At 47.1% G+C, this 18,052-nt stretch overlaps 1 protein-coding gene across 1 annotated transcript in view; it reads left to right on the top strand.

Annotated features, from left to right (window-relative positions):
* Positions 1–3,794: 3,794 nt before the first annotated feature.
* The window catches only part of DCHS1 (dachsous cadherin-related 1), a 38,082-nt gene continuing 23,824 nt past the window's right edge, over positions 3,795–18,052 (top strand). Inside the window, exon 1 of the mRNA XM_037134412.2 lies at positions 3,795–4,040. The gene's annotated coding sequence lies outside the window, so the exon portion shown is untranslated. The remainder of the gene's footprint in view (positions 4,041–18,052) is intronic.

The following is an 18,052-nucleotide window of genomic DNA, read 5'->3' as shown; positions in this document are numbered from 1 at the left end:
ACAGCTTACTGTAAGGTCCTCAGCCATATCCTAACTATGTACTTTTAAGTATAAAGCTGGCACACAGTGGACACCTACATGTATCTTCAATAAATGAATAAAGCAAAAAAATGCATTTAGGTCATTATATTTCAATAAAAGAAAAATTAAAAACATTTAGGTTTTTCCATTTTAAAAATTCTCTGGCCCCCTGAAACACCTGTCCCCTCCTCGTGGTGTAGACTTCTCTCTTTCCCTGTAGTCAAGCCTCTTTAAAGAATGATCTCTAAATGAAAGTTTTGCTGGATAGAGCAATCTTGGTTGTAGGTCTTTGGATTTCATGACTTGAAATACCTCTTTCCAGCCCCTTCTTGCCTGTAAGGTCTCTTTTGAGAAATCCGCTGACAGTCTGATGGGGACTCCTTTGTAGGTGACTGTCCCCTTAGCTCTTGCTGCTTCTAGGATTCTCTCCTTCATTTTAATCTTGGCTAATGTAATTATGATGTGCCTTGGTGTGTTTCTTCTTGGGTCCAACTTCTTTGGGACTCTCTGAGCTTCCTGGATTTCCTGGAAGTCTATTTCCTTTGCCAGATTGGGGAAATTCTCCTTTATTATTTGTTCGAATAAGTTTTCCACTGGTGGAGGAGAAGCGGAGAGAAGGTACAGAAAATAAGTAGCATAGACAGTAGATAGAAAATAGATGGGGGGCAAGAATAGTATGGGAAATATAGAATCTAAAGAACTTGAGACACATGGTCATAAACTAAAGGGGGGGTAATGGTGGGGATGGGGGGTAGGTTGAAGGGGAATGAAGGGGGGGAATAGAACAACTGTAACAGCATAATCAATAAAAAAATAAATTAAAAAAAAAAGAATGATCTCTACTCTAGGTCTTCAGTTCCCTTCCCCTTACTAGTTTCCAACCCTACCACTCCACTTGCTTTCCTCGTCTTCAGTGTCACTGGTGGCTGCCCTCTTTCCAAACCCAGTGGATACCTTCTGGCCCTTACTTTCCTTGCCTCCTCTGTGTCATTTGATCCTGATGACCACTCTCCACTTCATGGCTTCTTTATTGGCCTTTCCCTGGGCTTCAGTGGCACCACCTGCCTCCCTTCCTTTCTTCTTCCACTCTGGTCATTCTCACACTCCTTTGAAGTCTACTCCTCCTCTCCTCAACCTCTAAATGTGGAGGCTCCTCAGGTCCTAGACGCCCTTATCTCCTCAATGGGCAGTCTCATTTACTCTCTTCGCTTCACTTACCACTTGTCACATTAATCATATATAAGGCTACCCAAACCTAAGGTGATTCCTCCTTTTTCCAATGAGAAAATCCAAACCTGAACACTTATACCTTTAAGAATGAAAATAAACGATCAGAAGTTTACCTCTATCAGTTAGTGGACTTTTTCAGCCACTTTACACATTTTCCAGAATGACCTTCTCTTCAGCCAAGTGAACAGTGTGGGACAGAGCACAGCACAATTTGAACCCACACAAGATGCAGTCATTGGAAACTTTATCCCAAGTCACAAGTCCCATTTGCATCACACTAGGGCAGTGGTTTTTGGCTTAAGTCCTGCTGCAAGAGTATATTCATGGCCTCTTAAAATCACTTACTGAACTGGCTCTTTAAAATAAGTTTAGTTGTTAATTTTTATTTTATTTTTATTAATTTTTGAGAGAGAAACATGGATTTGTTGTTCCGCTTATTTATACATTCATTGGTTGATTCTTGCGTGTGTTACTGAAGCATACAGAAAAGGGCAGAAGTCACTAGTATTTGACTCAATGAAGTATCACCCATATAACATCACTCAGGTCAAGAAATAGAATATTTCCAGCATCCCAGAAGCCCCTCCCAAGTACTACTGTATTGCTTTTTAAAGTAGTCTTTTAAAAGGTGTATATAGTAACATGCAACACATGCAGTTGTGAGGTCATACTACCAGGAGTAGTTATCGAAGCTGTGTTAAATAACTTTGACTATGGATTCTGTGGCACGTGACCTAGAACAAGCATCAAAAAATAGTATTGTCCAGGGCATTTCAGGTTAATGGGGCTTGCCCAAACATTAAAAATAGTACTCATCGAGCACTTACAATGTGCCAATAAATAATTTTATTTATTGGAACGCTTAAATTATGTTTACATATACTAAATCCTTACATAATTTAATCCTTAGCCCCACTGTATAGATGAGAAAACTGAAGCAGAAAAGTTAACTAACTTTCCAATAGCCACACAGCTTGAAAATGGCAGAGTCTGGACCCCAAGCCAGGCAGTCTGGCTCCAGAGTCCACAAGCTTAGTCACCATACCATACTTCCCTATCCAGTGGTTTGTTGTTCAAAATAAAGTAAATGAGAGCAAACCCTGTAATATGAGACTTTGTAAGAACTCAAATATAAGGTTACTCCCTCTTTCCTGAGGGATGATTTTGGAAAAACAAAAAAGGAAAAACCTCACCCTATATTCAAGCTTATACGGTATTTGCAGATGACTCCCAAATATTTATGTCCCTCTCAGACCACTCTTCTTCTAAGCTGCAAACCTACCTACCCAACAGGCACTTCAAAGTCAGCAGCCCAAATGGAAAGTCATCATCTTTCTGCATCATTCCCCTACAAGCTACTCCAGTGAATGTCGCCACCATCCACGCAGCTGCTCAAGCCAGAAACCTGGATCTTATCAAGGACTGCAGCCTCTCCTTCACTCCAGTCTTTCAAAATCACACTCCTTCAGCTTTCACTGGAATTGCGTTCTCTCTCCCCAGAGTTCCTGATTTCTTTGTATCATTTGACTAATTCTCAAGTCCAGAACACCTTTGGACTCATACCTACTAAGTCATAGGACATAGGGGAGGGGTCGAAACTCTTCGGGGACCTTCAGTATTCTCTGCCCCTGTTACTTCTTCCCATTTTCTCTACCAAGGTGGCGCCTCACGCCCCTTCCCACCTCCCTGCCCAGTGTTCATGTCACTTTCCTTTTCTGGGGAGTTTATGAGTTAGACCACCCCGCCCCCGCCTCCATCTCTTTGTTCCAATAACCCTCCAATCTCTAGCCTCAAATTTGGGAAGAAAGAGGAAGTGAGGAAAAGAGACCTAGGCAATGAAGAGGGGAAAGGGGTAAAGAAAATGGGATAAATAGAAGTGACTAGGGGGAGGGAATGGGGAAATTAAGGAGGAAGATGATGGGGAAGAGGACAGGAACAGGAGGGAGGACAGAAGGGAACGGGGGAAAGGTGAGAGGAGAAGGGGGTGGTGAGGATGCGGGGAGAAAGGGACAGGGCGAAGGGGGTGAGGGAAGAGATGGGGAAAGGGGGGCGGGACAGGGAAGGGAGAAGGGCGTAAGAGTTGGGGAGAGAGGACGGAGGAGAAGGGATGGGGAGGAGGGGGAAGAAGCGGATGGAGAGAAAGAGGATGAGAACGCGTCGGTAGGGAGAAGGGTTGGGCAACAGGGAGACTAGGACGGTGAGGGAGAAGAGGGGGCGCAGGGGGAGAAGGGCTCGGAGAGAAGGTGGAAGGGGAGGACGAGGGGACGGGGACGAGGAGAAAGGACGTAAAGACGGGATGGGAGGAGGGGACGGGGCGCAGTGACCGGGCGGAGGGAAGCGAACTGGGACGGCGTGGAGCAGCGGCCGGATCCGGCGCCGGGACCGGGGCCGGGAAGTCGGGGGGCGGAGGAGGCCGGGCTGGTGCTGGGGGGGCCGGGGCACCGCGCGCGGGTGGGGGCGGAGGCGGGGGCTCCGCGGGCGGAGGGGCGGGGGCTCGGGTTACCGCGCGAGGGCGGGGGAGGGGAGGGGGCGCGGGGCCGCGGCGGAGCTCGCTTCCTCCCCGGGGCGGCTGCGGAGGAGGCGGCGCCCCTGCGGTGGCGGCGGACAGACCCACCGACGGCCAGGGGCGCGAGGACCGACGGCAGTCTTCCCGGAGCTGATCGCGGCCCGAGACAGCAGCGACGGACGATGCGCAGCCCCAGGCCCCGCGCGGGCAGGCGCTGCCCGGGGGGCTGACCGCGGCCGGACGGCGCCCCTGGAACAGGCGAGAGAGTCCGCGCCTCGTCGAGGTCAGTGCCCGCGGACGCCCGACCCTTCCGGCCGTGGCCACCAGGCCCGGCCAGCCTCTCCCGGGTGGCGGCGGCGGCAGAGGAGCCGGGGGCTTTGTTCTGAGCTGGAGACAATGGGGGAGGGGGGGCCTGGGCCTGCGGGACGAGGACGAGCGTGAACGTGAGCGCGGGGGCAGGGCCTGGGGGGTCTTTGTGTGCGTCATTGAGTCGGGGTGTGTTGAGGGAGAGTGTGCCGGGGCGCGGGAAGGGCGTGTATGTTCTCCGAGTGTGAGTGCATGGGCCGTGTGAGTTCGTGCGTGTCACCAGGAGGTTGTGTGCCTGTGTGGCTGCTGGCTGAGTGTGTATGTGCGTGTCACTCCGAGGGTGTGTGGGTTAGAATGAGTGTGTGTCATGTTGAGCGAGTCAGTATGAGTGTGTGTGTGCGAGCGCGCGTGCGTGTGCATATGTGTGTGTGTTGCTGCCTCTGTGGGAGCCATGTGTCAGGACTGGGTGTGTGACAGAGACAAACTGAGACTGAGACAAAGAAACTGAGGGGGGAGAAGTAAAGAGAAGCAAAGGAGAGACAGGCGAAGCCTGAAGTGGAGGCTGGTCACCCAAGGCCCGTGTTCCGAGTTGGTGCCCAGGACACCTCTATCAGAATCCTGTGCAGGGGACGAGGGAGGTCACCACAGGCCTGGTTCCACGTGGAGAGGGTGGTGAGAGGGAGATCTAGAAGCACAATGAACTCAGTGTGGCGTGGGCTGGGCCCGCAGCCATGGGGTCATAGGCCAGAAAAATATTGTTGCTTATGTCAACTCCTCAAATACCCACAGGGGACAGAGTCATGGCCCTAGTCAACCCGCAGGGGACACAGTCCCAAGCAACACATATCCGTAAGAGATGCCTTCAAAGCCATCATGCACCCCAGCCCCCAGGAAGCACTGTCAGAGCCAACACCCACCTAGGGAAGACCATGCCCTCAGAACAACGCACACCCGCCCGACAGTAGAAATGATACAGCCAATACATTCCCACATGACTGTTGTCAAGATCAACACATACCACAGGAGGCACTGTCTGGGCAGTACACATCTACTGGAAACGTTGTCACAGTCAACCCATCATCCAGGTTATACTTCATTAGAGCTGCCCATACAAAACAGGTGTCCCAGGAGCCTGACACTAACAGGAGGCCATGTTGCAATCACCCTTACCACACAGCCGCTTGTATAACCCTAGGAGACACACTTTTAGGTGACATGCACCCACCAGAGTGAGCTGTCCCAGCTGCCAAGTAAACTCCTGTTGACTTAATGATGCTCACAGCTTTACTCCTTATCCATAGACTGCCAGGCTTACCCTCTTGGTTCCTGAAAATTTGGGGACCTGGATCAGTCTTCCCAAAGTTCTGAGTGTCCCTCAAAACCCCAGCCTCACAGTTTCTTGAGCTCCTGTTCCCTTCTCCCCTCCCAGGCCCATTCTGTAGAACTGGTCCATCCCTAAAATTCTAAACTCCTGCATTCCACTCTCAGCCCAGAGCCTCCCAGGGCCTTCCAGCTCTCAGGGGCCATTGTTCACATTATACCTATTCTCCAGCCTCATAATGACCTCTTGCGCTTGACCTCTTTGCTTTCTCTTAATATAACCCTTGCTGGCTTTATGCTCTTCTTCTACTTTATACACCCAGGACCATCCTTTCAACTATTCCTTGGTCACTCTTGGTTACTTTGTCCTTGAGCCCACCCATCCCACAAAGTCTCAACCCTAGATAGAGTGAGCTCTTAACCACACCAAGTGATGTTTCTATAAATTCATGCTTCTACAAATTCGACCCTCAACTGGGCCCTCCATAAATACATAAATAGATGATTTTCCCCTATTTTTGTCACATCTCTTACCTCATATCCCTCATCTCACTGTTTTCAACAGATTAATCAGTCAATTTACTGGTTCTTTCATTCAGCAAACACATATTAAGCACATATTCTGTGCCAGGCAGTGTGGTAGGTGCTAGCATTACAAGGATGAACAAAAAAGGACATGGTCCTTACCTTAATGGGGCTTACATGGGGTGAGTGCTGTAACATGGCAGCACATAGCAGGGAAAACTAAACCAGTGTCAGGAGGTCAGAAGAGGCTTCCTGGAGGAAGTGACATTTAAGCTTCAACTTGATGGATAAATAGGGAGTCAACCAAGAGAGTTGGAGGTGGGCGATATGGGATAGGTGGAGAATACTTCAAAACAAGGGAGTAGCATGAGAAAGTCCACATGAAGAAAGTGGTGTATGTTGAGGTGTAAAGCAGTCCAGTGAACCTGCCACAAATAGCATGGTGTGCGGAGAGGTAAGAGTCTGTGAGAGAGAGGTCGATGGAGGGTTAGTGCTATCATACAGTTCTTGTAGACTATATGAAAAGTACCTAACCCAAGAATAATGGAACATCACCAAATCTTCTGAAGTTGTGGTGTGATATGCTCAGATCTGTTTCAGAAATACCCTTCGACAGCAGAGTGGAGACTGGAGGAAGGAGTCTGAAAAGGGTAATTGGCTGTTGCAGGGACCCAGGAGGGGGTCACACTGTCCTGAACTGGAGTAGTGGCAGTACAGAGGGAGGAAGTACATGGTTTCAAGAGTTCTTTAGGCAGTGATGTCAGCAGGGCTCAGTGACAGACTGGATGTGGAGATTGAGGAGAGGGAGGAAGTAGGAGCAGATAACCTGGTCTACTTGAACTCTAAGAAAACTAAGGCCATCCAGCTTGAATTCCTCAGCTTTCTGCCTCCTCCTTCAAATTTTATCTGCATCCTCCTCAGTCTCTTCTGCTTTCCTTGGATAATGAAGAGGCATCTCTTCTATTTGGGACCCATCCTCCACCTATGTTGTGGGTCCCATCTCCTCCCACCTACACAGGAACCTCACTGGACTAATTATTCCATGTCTTACCCATGTCTCCAATTTCTCTGTGAGCATGTGAATGGCCTCTCGTCTCTCCTTTGTTCCCTAACCCTGTAATATCCAATTAATGAAGAAACTCTCACTTGCTTCACTGCCATATTTTGTGTCTTTTGCATGGAGCTGCTCTCACCTCCTCACTTCCCATTTACTCCTGCCCCTCCAAAGTAACTGCCCTCCCTAAGTAAAAGTGACCTCTCATCTGCCAACTCTAGGGGCTCTAGGTGCTCTAAAAGTCTGTTAACTTTGACCTTTTGGCAGTTGACCATTCTTTCCTATTTGAATCATTATCATCTTATGGCTTCTGAGCCATTATTTTATTCTGAAAACATTTATTGAGTTTTCATGTGTCAGCCACACTGCTAGGTGATGGAAATACTATGGTAGAAGACATTATTCCTACCCTCAAGAAGTTTAAACCTCAATAGGAGAGACAGGCAAATAAACAGATGATTACAACCTGGTGGGAATCTGTGCATCTCTCTCCCCAAACTGCTCCTGGCTGTTCCTTCTCAGTCTGCAGTCTGCTTCAGGGGCTCTGTTGGGTGACCCCTAAATGTTACTGCTCCTTAGGGTTCTGGCTTGGACCTTCTTATCATCCTACTGTATACACCCTTCTGAGTGATTCATCTCATTCATTTCCAGGGCTTTAATTATCATCTGTTGAAGCTGATGACTCCCAAATATCTGCCTCTTCCAGACCTCTCTTCTAACCTCCAGACCTTCATATCTGCTTTGTACCTGATCTGTACTATATAACTCACAAGCCCCTCAACATGTCCAAACCTGAACTCATCACTTCTTCCTGCCCTAAACCATCCCCAATCAGTTATCAAGCTAGAAACCCAGAAATTAACTGCAGTCACTCTCTTCTCCACATGTCCCATAACCCAGAAAGTCATTGGAACCTGTTAGTTCCACCATCTTTCCAGCTATCTCAGATATCCCTTTTATTTATTTATTTTTATTTATTTATTTTTATTTATTTATCTTTAGAGGGGAAGGGAAGAAGAGAGGGAGAGAAACATCAATGTATGGTTGCCTTTCATGCGTACCCTGCTGGGAACTGGCCTGCAGGGAACCGGCTTGCAACCCCGGTATGTGCCCTGACTGGGAAATGAACCGCGATTGTCTGGTTCGCAAGCCTGAGCTCAGTCCACTGAGCTACACCAACCAGGGCTTCAGATATCCCTTTTCTTGATGGTGTCAGCTACTGCCCTCACCTCACCTCACCATCTTTTAACATAAATTACTGAAAGAGTCTTCTAACTTGTTTCCCAAACTTCTCTTCCTTCTTCCAATCCATTCTCATTGCAGCGAGAGGGATCTCCCTGAAGTGCAGATCCAACCATGTCATTTCCTGCTCAACGTTCTTCAGTGTCTATCCTCCACTGTCTTGGGTGAAACCTCTACTTTAACAATGCTTATGAGAGCCTCATGATCTGACCACCCCCCTCCCCAGCCTCCCTAGCCTCATTACCTGTCCCATTCCTCTAGCTCCCTCATATTGCAAGTTCCAGCCGTACTGAATTCCTTGTAGTCCCCCAAAGACACTGCATCCCTCCATGCTTCTGGCCTTTTGCACATACTGCTCTCTGCCTTAAAAGTCCTTCACTCCCTATTCCTGGCTAACCCCTTCCCATCCTCAGATCGAGTCTCAACCCCTGCCTTTCCTGACTTTACCAAGCAGGCTTGGGATCTTCTTGTCTTTCTGTTGTCATTGCCTCTTTCCTGTTCTGTCTCTGACTGGGCTGGGACTTCACTGATGGCGAGGTTGCATGTTAGTCATCTTCATGTGCCCAGGGCCCCTGATAGATTCTTGGCAATGAACAGATGAGTGAATGAGGCACCTCACAGCCTATCCTTCACCCTCATTCACTCTTCAAAAGACTGACCTCTAGGCTCAGCCGCTTACGCAGTTGAGGTATTTCCACATGTACTCACTTATCCCAGTGGAGATATTCCCACTCCCTTTCCTCACAACTTATCATTTCTCACACTATACTCTCTCCTCCTTTACCCCTTTCACCTGGGCTTCTCTTTTCCTGGATCCTCTTCCTCTCCCCTCTCTTCTGCTTCCCTGTGATAGTGAAGAGGGAGCTCTTCTATTTGAGACGCATCCCCCATCTACATTGTGAATCCCATCTCCTCCCACCTCCACAGGGGCCTCACTCGACTAGGTATTCTGTGTCTTACCAAGGTCTTCTATGAGCACGTGAATAGCCTTTATTTCTCTTTCATTCAGTTAGCAAATGCTTAAGGAGCACCAGAAATTGGCAGATCCAAATCTGTTGGGCCAGGTGTCTGCTGGAGTTCTTGGAGGGAGCGAAAAATGAGGAAGCTGTGACCCTCCATCAGGCCATAAGGCGCTACAGTGCCTTGCCGTTCTCTTCACTCCACCAGGCCCCCTTCCCTAGAGGTGCCACAGGCAGCTCTTTCCTTTAACACTCTCCCCCCCACATACACTTACTCTGAGCCTTCTAGCTCCGGGCACCCTGGCCTCTTCTCCATATCAGATTCTCAGATATTTGTGCTCTTACCCTCTTCTCTCCCTCTCTAATGCCCTGGTACCTGCAAAGCAAAAGTCCCGCCCAGTGGTTTGTACTATTGGATCCCATCTTTTTCCTGGCTTCTTGCTGCCTACCCCTTCCTTCAGCTCCAGTGTCCATGTTTCCTGGGTAACTCTCTGACTTACACGAATGTTTAACTGATGCCACAGGAGAAGTACTTCTCAATTTTCGTGTACCCTGGTGAGAGGACACCTCCTCCCAGAAGTCCTCCTGGAACCCTTAAGCCTGAGTCTGGATGCCTCTGTATGTTCTGCTTAACACACTAGAAATTTGTTTATGTTTTCCCCTCTAAGCTGCTTAAAGGAAGGAGCTATTGTCTATCAGGGCCTAGAAATGCCATAAGGTTGGTAAGGAAGAAGGAGGGGAGGGAGGAAAGGAGGGAGCAGGGGTACGCATCAGACCTTACAGCCTCATCATTTGCCACTGAGATGACCCTGGCTTCTCTGAGGTCCTCTTTCCTCAGGTGAACATGGAAGTAACATTAAGAGAGTTGTTTTGAGGATTCTGAAAGGAAACGATTATTAAGTGCTCAATTTTCAACTTAGTTCATTTTATTTACAATGTCTCAGTCCCTCTACTGTGCTCACCTGCCCCTCAACCTCCTGTCTCCCAGCATCTTCAAACTTGCTTTTTCCTCTCGACATCTCTGGGTCTCTACATCTCCAACTTCTCTGCCAGTTCCAACTGCACCATGTCCTCTGCAGTCTGGACTCTGTCAGGATCAGAACTTAGGACCAGGCTCTTGCTGCCCATCACCACCACTCCTACCCTCTCGCCATTTCTAGGTCTCCCTGCCTGTGTACCCCACAAAGGCAGGCACTTGATCTTTCCAAGTCACTGCTATTTCTCTATTGCTTAATATGGTGTTTGGCACATGGTAGGTCTTTAGTAGATATTTGTTGAATAAATCTATTAATGAATCATTTCACAGGCCTGCCTCTCCCCATTTTTCTCTCTGTCTCCTGGAGACCTCAAAGCATCCTCTGATCTCTTCCCTGCTCATCACCTGACTCCATACCCACCTGGAGACTGGCAATTACCTCATCACTGATCTTCTCCTCTAACCCACCCTGTTCACACTGCCAGTAATTCTCCTAAAGCAGAACTTTGCTCATTCTCCTTCCCTGTCCTATTGCCTGGCCACGACCCTTTATTAGGGCATTCCAAGCCCTCCAGCAGAGAAGCAACATGGTATAACAGAAAGCACTAGTTTCAGAGTCTGTCAGAGCTTCAGATGTCTCTCTGCTACTTGCTCTGACCCTCAGTTTTCTCATCTGTGTAATAACACTTATCCCAGGGTTATTGTTTGTATCTGGCACACAGTAATAGCAGCTGATATTTATCAAGCCTTCTCTGTATACCAGATACTGTGCTGTTTTTGTAGCATTCTTTCATTTAGCTTTTGTCAACCATATAAAGTAGGCCCTTTAATCCCCATTTCACAGGAGAAACCAAGAGTTAGATAGGTTAAACAACTTGCCCAAGGGTTATGCTTTAGGTGGTAGAGTCAGAGTGTGAACTTAAGTCTGTCTGACAGCAGAGTCTATCTTCGTAACTACTGTAATAGTAATTTGTGCTAGCACACTTATAAAATATGTACTATGTGCCAGACACTGTTCATACTGCAAACATAGTGCAGTAAATATCAGTGTTTTCCTTATTTTGTAAGTGAAGAAATGGAAGCACTGAGAAATTAAGTGGCTTGCCCAAGGTCACAGAGTTGGTAAGTGTGAAGCTGGGCAGAAAATCCAGTTGATTGGGTCCCAGAGTTCACATCTTCGCTACTATCCTATCCTGCTTCCCTATAATATATTGCCTTCCCATTCTAGGATTTCACTAAGTGTGCATTGATGAATGAATCTATGCTGAAGTCCTTTCTATGGCTAGTTGTTTGTCGATTCATTCTGTCTCATTTCCCACTGCAAGAAGATTGCACCCTTATGGCTCTCCTAAACTGTTCTTCCCAAGGTCACTAGTGAACTCCTCAATGCTAAAGTCAGCAGCCACTTCTCTGCCCTCATCTTACTTAACTCTGAGCAGCATTGTATTCTACTGATCTTTCCCTCTTTGCCGAAATGTTTTCTCTTTTAACTTCTGTGATACTGCCTGCTTATCTGAGAATAAAGTTCTCCTCAGACTGTACTTTAAATGTGAGTGTTCGCCAGCGTTCTTCCTAAACTCTCTTCCCACTCTACATGTCCTATCTCACGGTTCCCACACCCATGGCTTTTTGTTACTCTCTGATTTGTCCAAATCCAAACCTCTCTCCTAGGCTCCAGATCCAACTGTGCTTGGAACAGCTCCATGTGGGGATTCCAACAGGCACCTGAAAAACGGCTTCTCCTCTGTGGTATCCTAACAACAGGCACCACTTCTTTAGTAGCTTGGCAGGAAGCCGAGGAGTCAGTCTAGAGCACTTCTGTTCCCTCACCCTTCCAGAACAGTCAGGGCCAAGTCTTGTCAGCTTCACTTTCTTTCATCTCTCTTCTCTGCGTCCTCCTGTTCTCTGTGCTCCTAGCTTCAGGTCTCCCTTGGCCAGCTAGGACTGTCTCCCCTCAGCTCCCCCTGTAATTTCTTCCTCTTTGCATCTTTTCTTTCTCCCTGAATCCCATGCAGTGCGGAGTCCATAGTCCTGGGATCAAATCGAGGCTGTATTAATGGAGGGAAGCTGTTTCACTCTGAGCTTCAATTTCCTCAATGGAAGGCGGGACACCTTCTTCACAGGATTGTTATGATGATTAAACGAGATACTGTCTGTGAATTGCCTGGCATAGGGCCCAGCACACTATAAAAGCTCAGAAAATAGACTTTATTTCTGCCTCTTCTGCTCACACCCTTCTCCAGCCTCTCCCTGAAGTGCCTCCTGGGAGCCAGTCCTTGGAGAGCCAGGCTCTGAGGACTGCCTTGGCCACCAGTCACTGTCCCATGGGGTTGTCCCAAGGCTATCTAGGGAAGCCTCCTCCCTTCCTCAGTCTCCTTTCTGTCCCCCACCCTTCCGGCTCTGTCCCCTGCTTCTATTTGCCTACCCTCCCCATCTCTCCAGGTACATTATTCCTGTCTCTGACTTACCTCCCCTTTCTGCATTAATTCCACTCACTCTTTCCTTTGCTATGCATACTCCCTCTCCCTCAGTCTGCTCCCTGTCATCTACCCACCAGAACTTGAAGAGGAGGGATTCAAGTTCCTTTCTCCTTTACGCCTGGCCCTGTATTGCCACCTCCCTTTGCTCACAGAGTCTCTCCTTCTTCCACTTCTGTGCCAGTCTGCCTGGTAGCGCCCCTCCTCACCCTGTTGTCTTTCTGGTCTGTGCCCCTCCCTGGCCCTGGGACAGGAAGCTGAGGGAGGAGGCCTGGGTGGTGCAAGCTCCCCCAGCCTACTTCCCCTTCTGTACCTCGAGCCACTCCTCTACTTCCTCCTGTAGTACCCCCTTCCCTTATGGTCCCCCACTCCTCCCCCCAACCCACCTCTCCTTCCTCTCCCATGTACCCCTGCTCGCAGGTCCTGTAGACATACAAGCTGCGGGTTGGGGGAGGATTGACATCACATTGCAGGCCCCAATGAACAGTCTTGCCCCTCCCCCTCCTAATGAGAACCAGCTGTGGTTCCAGAGGCCCAGATGTGGGGCTAGAGGGGGAGGGCAGGATGGAGCCAGAGGACAGAGTAACAGGCCCGGGACAGAGTGAGGGCGTACAACAAGGCAGAACTGGGTGGGAGAAGAGGTGTGACAAATGTAGGGGGAGAAAGAAGACAGCTCTGGGTAGGAGGCAGGACAAATTGGGGAAAGACACAAGATGGATGTTTAGACCAGATCTGGGGGAAGGGCTGGGACAGACCTGGAGAGGGAAAGAGACAGGAACAGGGAGGAGGAGCAAATCTTGGGGAAGAGGCAGTGAGAAACACTGGGCAGATGGGGGAGATGATGCTGAGAAAAGAGCTGGAGAGGATGAGACGGTCTCGGGAGAGAGTCTGGAGTTCGAGTTTGGAACTGGAAGCCCTGGAGCAGGAAGTGATGAGGCACAGTCCAGACAGAGGCCCCAGGGACCTAGAGGTCACAGCTGTAGCCGCAGAGCTGACCACGAGTGCCCCGGCAGCATGTGTGAGAGCATGCCTGTGTGGGCGGGTCTGCAAGTGTGTGCACGTGTGCCTGTCTGAGTCTGTGCATGTGTGAAAGTGGGTCTGTCTGTGTGCATGGGAGGGTGTGTGGGAGTGTGCTTGTGTGCGTACATGGGTGGGGGGGTATCTGTGGGAATGAGCCTGTCCATGTGAGGCCGGCGAGAAAGTGTATTTCTGTGTGTGTCTGTATGTAGGCCCACATGTGAGTATGTGTGTTTGTGGGGGTCCGTGTGAATGAACTTGTCCATCTGTGTGTGAAAAAATATGCTTCTCTGATTTGGGAGGAGGGGTATCTGTGTAGGTGCACTGGCTGTGTATCTGTTAAGGTAGCCTGTTCATGTGGGTATGAGTGTGTGTTGAGTGTGCTTGTCTGCATGTAAGTTAGTGTATCGGTGGGTCTGCAACTTCATGAGTATGTACCTTTGTGTGTCCGCTGTAAGAATGTATTGGGGGAGTTTGCACTGGAAAGGGACCCAGGCTGGGTGATAAGGAGGGCACTGGGGTCTACACAGTTTGGAAGAAGGGGTATTTGCCTGGGTCTGAATCCCTCCTCTTCAAGGTTGATCTTTTATTTTTTAAAGGATTTTACTTATTTATTTTTAGACAGTAGGGAAGAGAGGGAGAAAAATATTGATGCAAGAAAGAAACATCAGTCAGTTGCTTCTTGTATGCATAATGACCATGACTGAACCTGCAACCCAGGTGTGTGCTCTGACCAGGAATTGAACCAGTGACCTTTTGCTTTGCAGGACAACACCCAATGAACTGACCCTCACCAATCAGAGCTAAGGTTGATCTTTCACCTCTGCTTTTATCTCATATCTTTCATTCAAAAAATTTATTGATCAGGTACTATATGTCATGCTCTGTGCTACACACAAAGGTGAATAAGATACAATCCTGGCCTTCAAATAGCTGGTATTCTGTCTCTGGGTGGGGAGACAGAGAGTTATACATCTTGTAATAAGCACATTGACCTTACTGTCCATTATCTTCTCACCCCACCAACTATAACTATTTTCGCTCAACCAGGTGATTAAATGAATAAGAGCAACTTTTAACCCTTGATTTCAAAACCAGTCTCTAGGCCTAGATCCCCGACCTGGGCCCCTGGGCCATCCCTGTACACTTAGCCTCTCTCCTCTTTGAGTCAAGCCTGTCTTCACTCTGACCTTGTTCTGAGTTTGTCTGACCTGTTATTCCATAGGGAAGCTCCATGGACTCCTCAGACTTGAGCCTTGGGGATCTTAAATGCATACATAAAATCTCAGAACTCTGAAGCTAGGATGAGGGTGCCCATCAGGAATGGTGCTGGGAACTGATGAGAGAGCATCTACCAAATGCCCAGCTCTGGCCTCCTTGCTCCCATTGTCTCTAATTCTCATAAAACCCCAGAAGGTAGGAATTACCATAACCATTTTATAGATTAGGAAAATAAAAGAGACTGAGACTCAAATCCAGTTCAAACTCTGTGGAATCCCTGCTCTTTTTATTGACTCATACACATGGGAGAGATGGGGGTTGGAAGTATAAGAGGGGGGTCAGAAATTCACCTCCCTGAGGAGGACAGGAAGTCCTAAAGCAGAGCAAATCTGTAAAGACCCAAGAACACACTTCTGTGGCTACAGGACTGACCACAGTGTCTCAAGGGCATGCACTCACACGTGTTTATGTGTATCATTTTAGTTGGTACGTACATATATATATATCTCGGTGTTGGTGGGTATAGCAGTGTGCAATTCTGAGGCGCTGACCATTCATTCAGCACTAATGGCCTGCTGGTGCTATACCTCTACTAAACGCAAGTAGACATTCAGAGACTAAGTCAGACGGTCAAGTTGCTCCCTCAAGGAGCCTCCAATTCTGCAGTGGGGCCAAAACATGAACAAATCAGGGCTGTTGTGCAATTTATTGTCAGTGTGCACCGAAAGCAGTGGGTGCCCAGTAGAGGTACAGTTTGTTCTGCAGGGGGTGAGGAAGATGTAGAAGATTCCACAGAACACAGGACATTTGAACTGCATCTTGAAGTCTGAGTAGCGGATGGCCACTTGGAGAGGATTTACAGAGGATATCTCAGATCAAGACAGTAGTTCATACAAGGCAGAGTTGGGAAGGAACACGGTAATGGGTTTGGTGTTGGAATGCAGGGTATGGTGGAAAAGGGAAAGAGGGGTACGCTAAAAAGGTTGGCAGGGCTCAGATGAGGAAGGTATATTAAGGAGGTTGGACTTTACATTGTGAGCCAGAAATCCCATACCTAGTGTCCGTGAACCCTTTAAACTGCAGACACAGTTTTCGTGTATGTGTTCCTGCATTTTTTTCCCTAGAGAAGCAGCAGGTTTCTGCTGTAAATAATGGGAAACCAATGGAAGCCTTTTGTCAGGAGTGGTTTTTTGAGAGCTGAGTGGATAGCTGTGTGGATCAGGGGGTCCAAGCCAGAAGCCTGGGGAGCCATCAAGGAGCAGAATCAAAAGGAGAGATGACAAAGCTCACACTAGGACAGCAGCACTAGGAAGGAGAGGAAAGGGCCCATTTGAGACATGTCTAGTTGAGATGGTTAGGTTTGGATGACTAATTGGAAACCAGACCATAGAGAAGCAAGGAAGCCAGGAGAGCCTCTGCATTTCTGGCTTGGGCACTTTCGAATAAGTGTTGGTGCTGTTCACAGAAAAGGGAATGGAGGGAGAAAGTCAGCTTGAGGTTAGGGATATGCTGTGAAGGAAGTCCAGTATATGGCTGGATACATGTCTCCGGGGCTCTCCAGAGCTGGAAATGGAGATTGGAAAGTCATCAGCAAATAGATAGTACATTAAAAAATGGCTGACTGATACATTTGAATTGAAGGCTTAAGAGTGGATAAGAAGTCAGGTCCATCCATGTAGTTGCAAAGGGTAAAATCTTCTTTTTTATTGTGTATATGTACCAAAGCTGTTTTATCTAGCCATCTACTGATGGATACTTGGGCAGTTTCCAAATTTTGGCTATTGTAAATAATGCTGCAGTGAATGTAGGGGTGCATATATTCTTCTGAATTAGTGTTTTAGGTTTCTTCAGATAAATTCCCAGAAGTGGAATTGCTTAGTCATGAAACAGTTCCATTTTTTTATTTTTTGACGTATTTCCATACTGCTTTCCACAATAGCTAATCTAGTGTGTCATTTAAGACTGCCACCTCCCTGCTGATTTTCTGTCTAGAAGATCTATCCACTGAAGTTAATGGGGTGTTAAAGCCCCCTACTATGAGTGTATTCCTGTCAGTCTCTCCCTTTATGTCCATCAAGATTTGCTTTACCTATTTAGGTGCTCCTATGTTGGGTACATTCATGTTTACCGGGGTTATATTCTCTTGTTGGATTGTTACTTTTATCATAATATAGACTCCTTTTTTGTCTCTTACTGTAACTTTGGTTTTAAAATCTATTTTGTCAGATATCAGTATTGCTATCCCAGCTTTATTTCCTTTTCATTTGTGTAAAATATCTTTTTCCATCCCTTTCCTTTTAGTCTGTGAGTATCTTTCATTCTGAGATGGGTCTCTTGAACAGCATAGATGTGAGTCTTGTTTTCTTATCCATTCCGCTACCCTATGTCTTTTGATTGGAGCATTTAAGCCATTTACATTTAAAGTGATTATTGATAGATATGTTATTTATTGCCATTTTACTTTTTAAACTATGTTCTTCTTTTGTTGTTTCTCCTTCTCCTTCTCTTCCACCTTCTCCTCCTCCAAGCAAGCCCTTTAACATTTGGTGTACTACTGGTTTGGTGGTAACAAACTCCTTTAGCTTTTTCTTCTCTGGGAAGCTCTTTTTTACTTCTTCAATTTAACTTTTATTTTTACTTTAGAAAAAGTTTTATAATTATATCTTATTGTTTATTCTATTACAGTTGTCCCAATTTTTCCCCCTTTGCACCCACTGTCCATCCCCAATTCCCTCAGGCAGTCCCTACACCATTGTCCATGACCATGGGCCATGCATATACTGTATTTTGGCATGTATAATGCACACCCACGTTTTTGGCCCAAATTTTCATGGAAAAAATTTCATTTTCACTTTTAATTCAATTATTTATTTATCTATTTATAGTTAGAAACAAAACTGATTATCATATTTCAAGGTATTATTTTGCATACAGATATCGTTATTGCTTTCTAGAGTTACACTTTTAATGTATAAGCATAAATAAAATAATTTAAAACATATAGATATGGAATTAGTACTACCCATGTATAATGCAGATCCTTATTTTTCTCTCAAAAATTTGGGCAAAATAATGCTTATGATACACAACAAAATATGGCATATTCTTTGGCTACTATATTCCCTGTGTTATATTTTATATCCCTATGAGTATCCTGTAACTACCAGTTTTTACTTAATCCCTTCATTTTTTCCCCCA

The sequence above is a fragment of the Artibeus jamaicensis genome, unplaced genomic scaffold (genome assembly GCF_021234435.1).
Source record: "Artibeus jamaicensis isolate MK-2021 breed Jamaican fruit bat unplaced genomic scaffold, CSHL_Jam_final contig_2962, whole genome shotgun sequence".
Taxonomy (NCBI): Eukaryota; Metazoa; Chordata; class Mammalia; order Chiroptera; family Phyllostomidae; genus Artibeus; species Artibeus jamaicensis.
The sequence above is the reverse complement of the archived record's forward strand: the minus strand, read 5'-3'. Positions and strand labels throughout refer to the sequence as shown.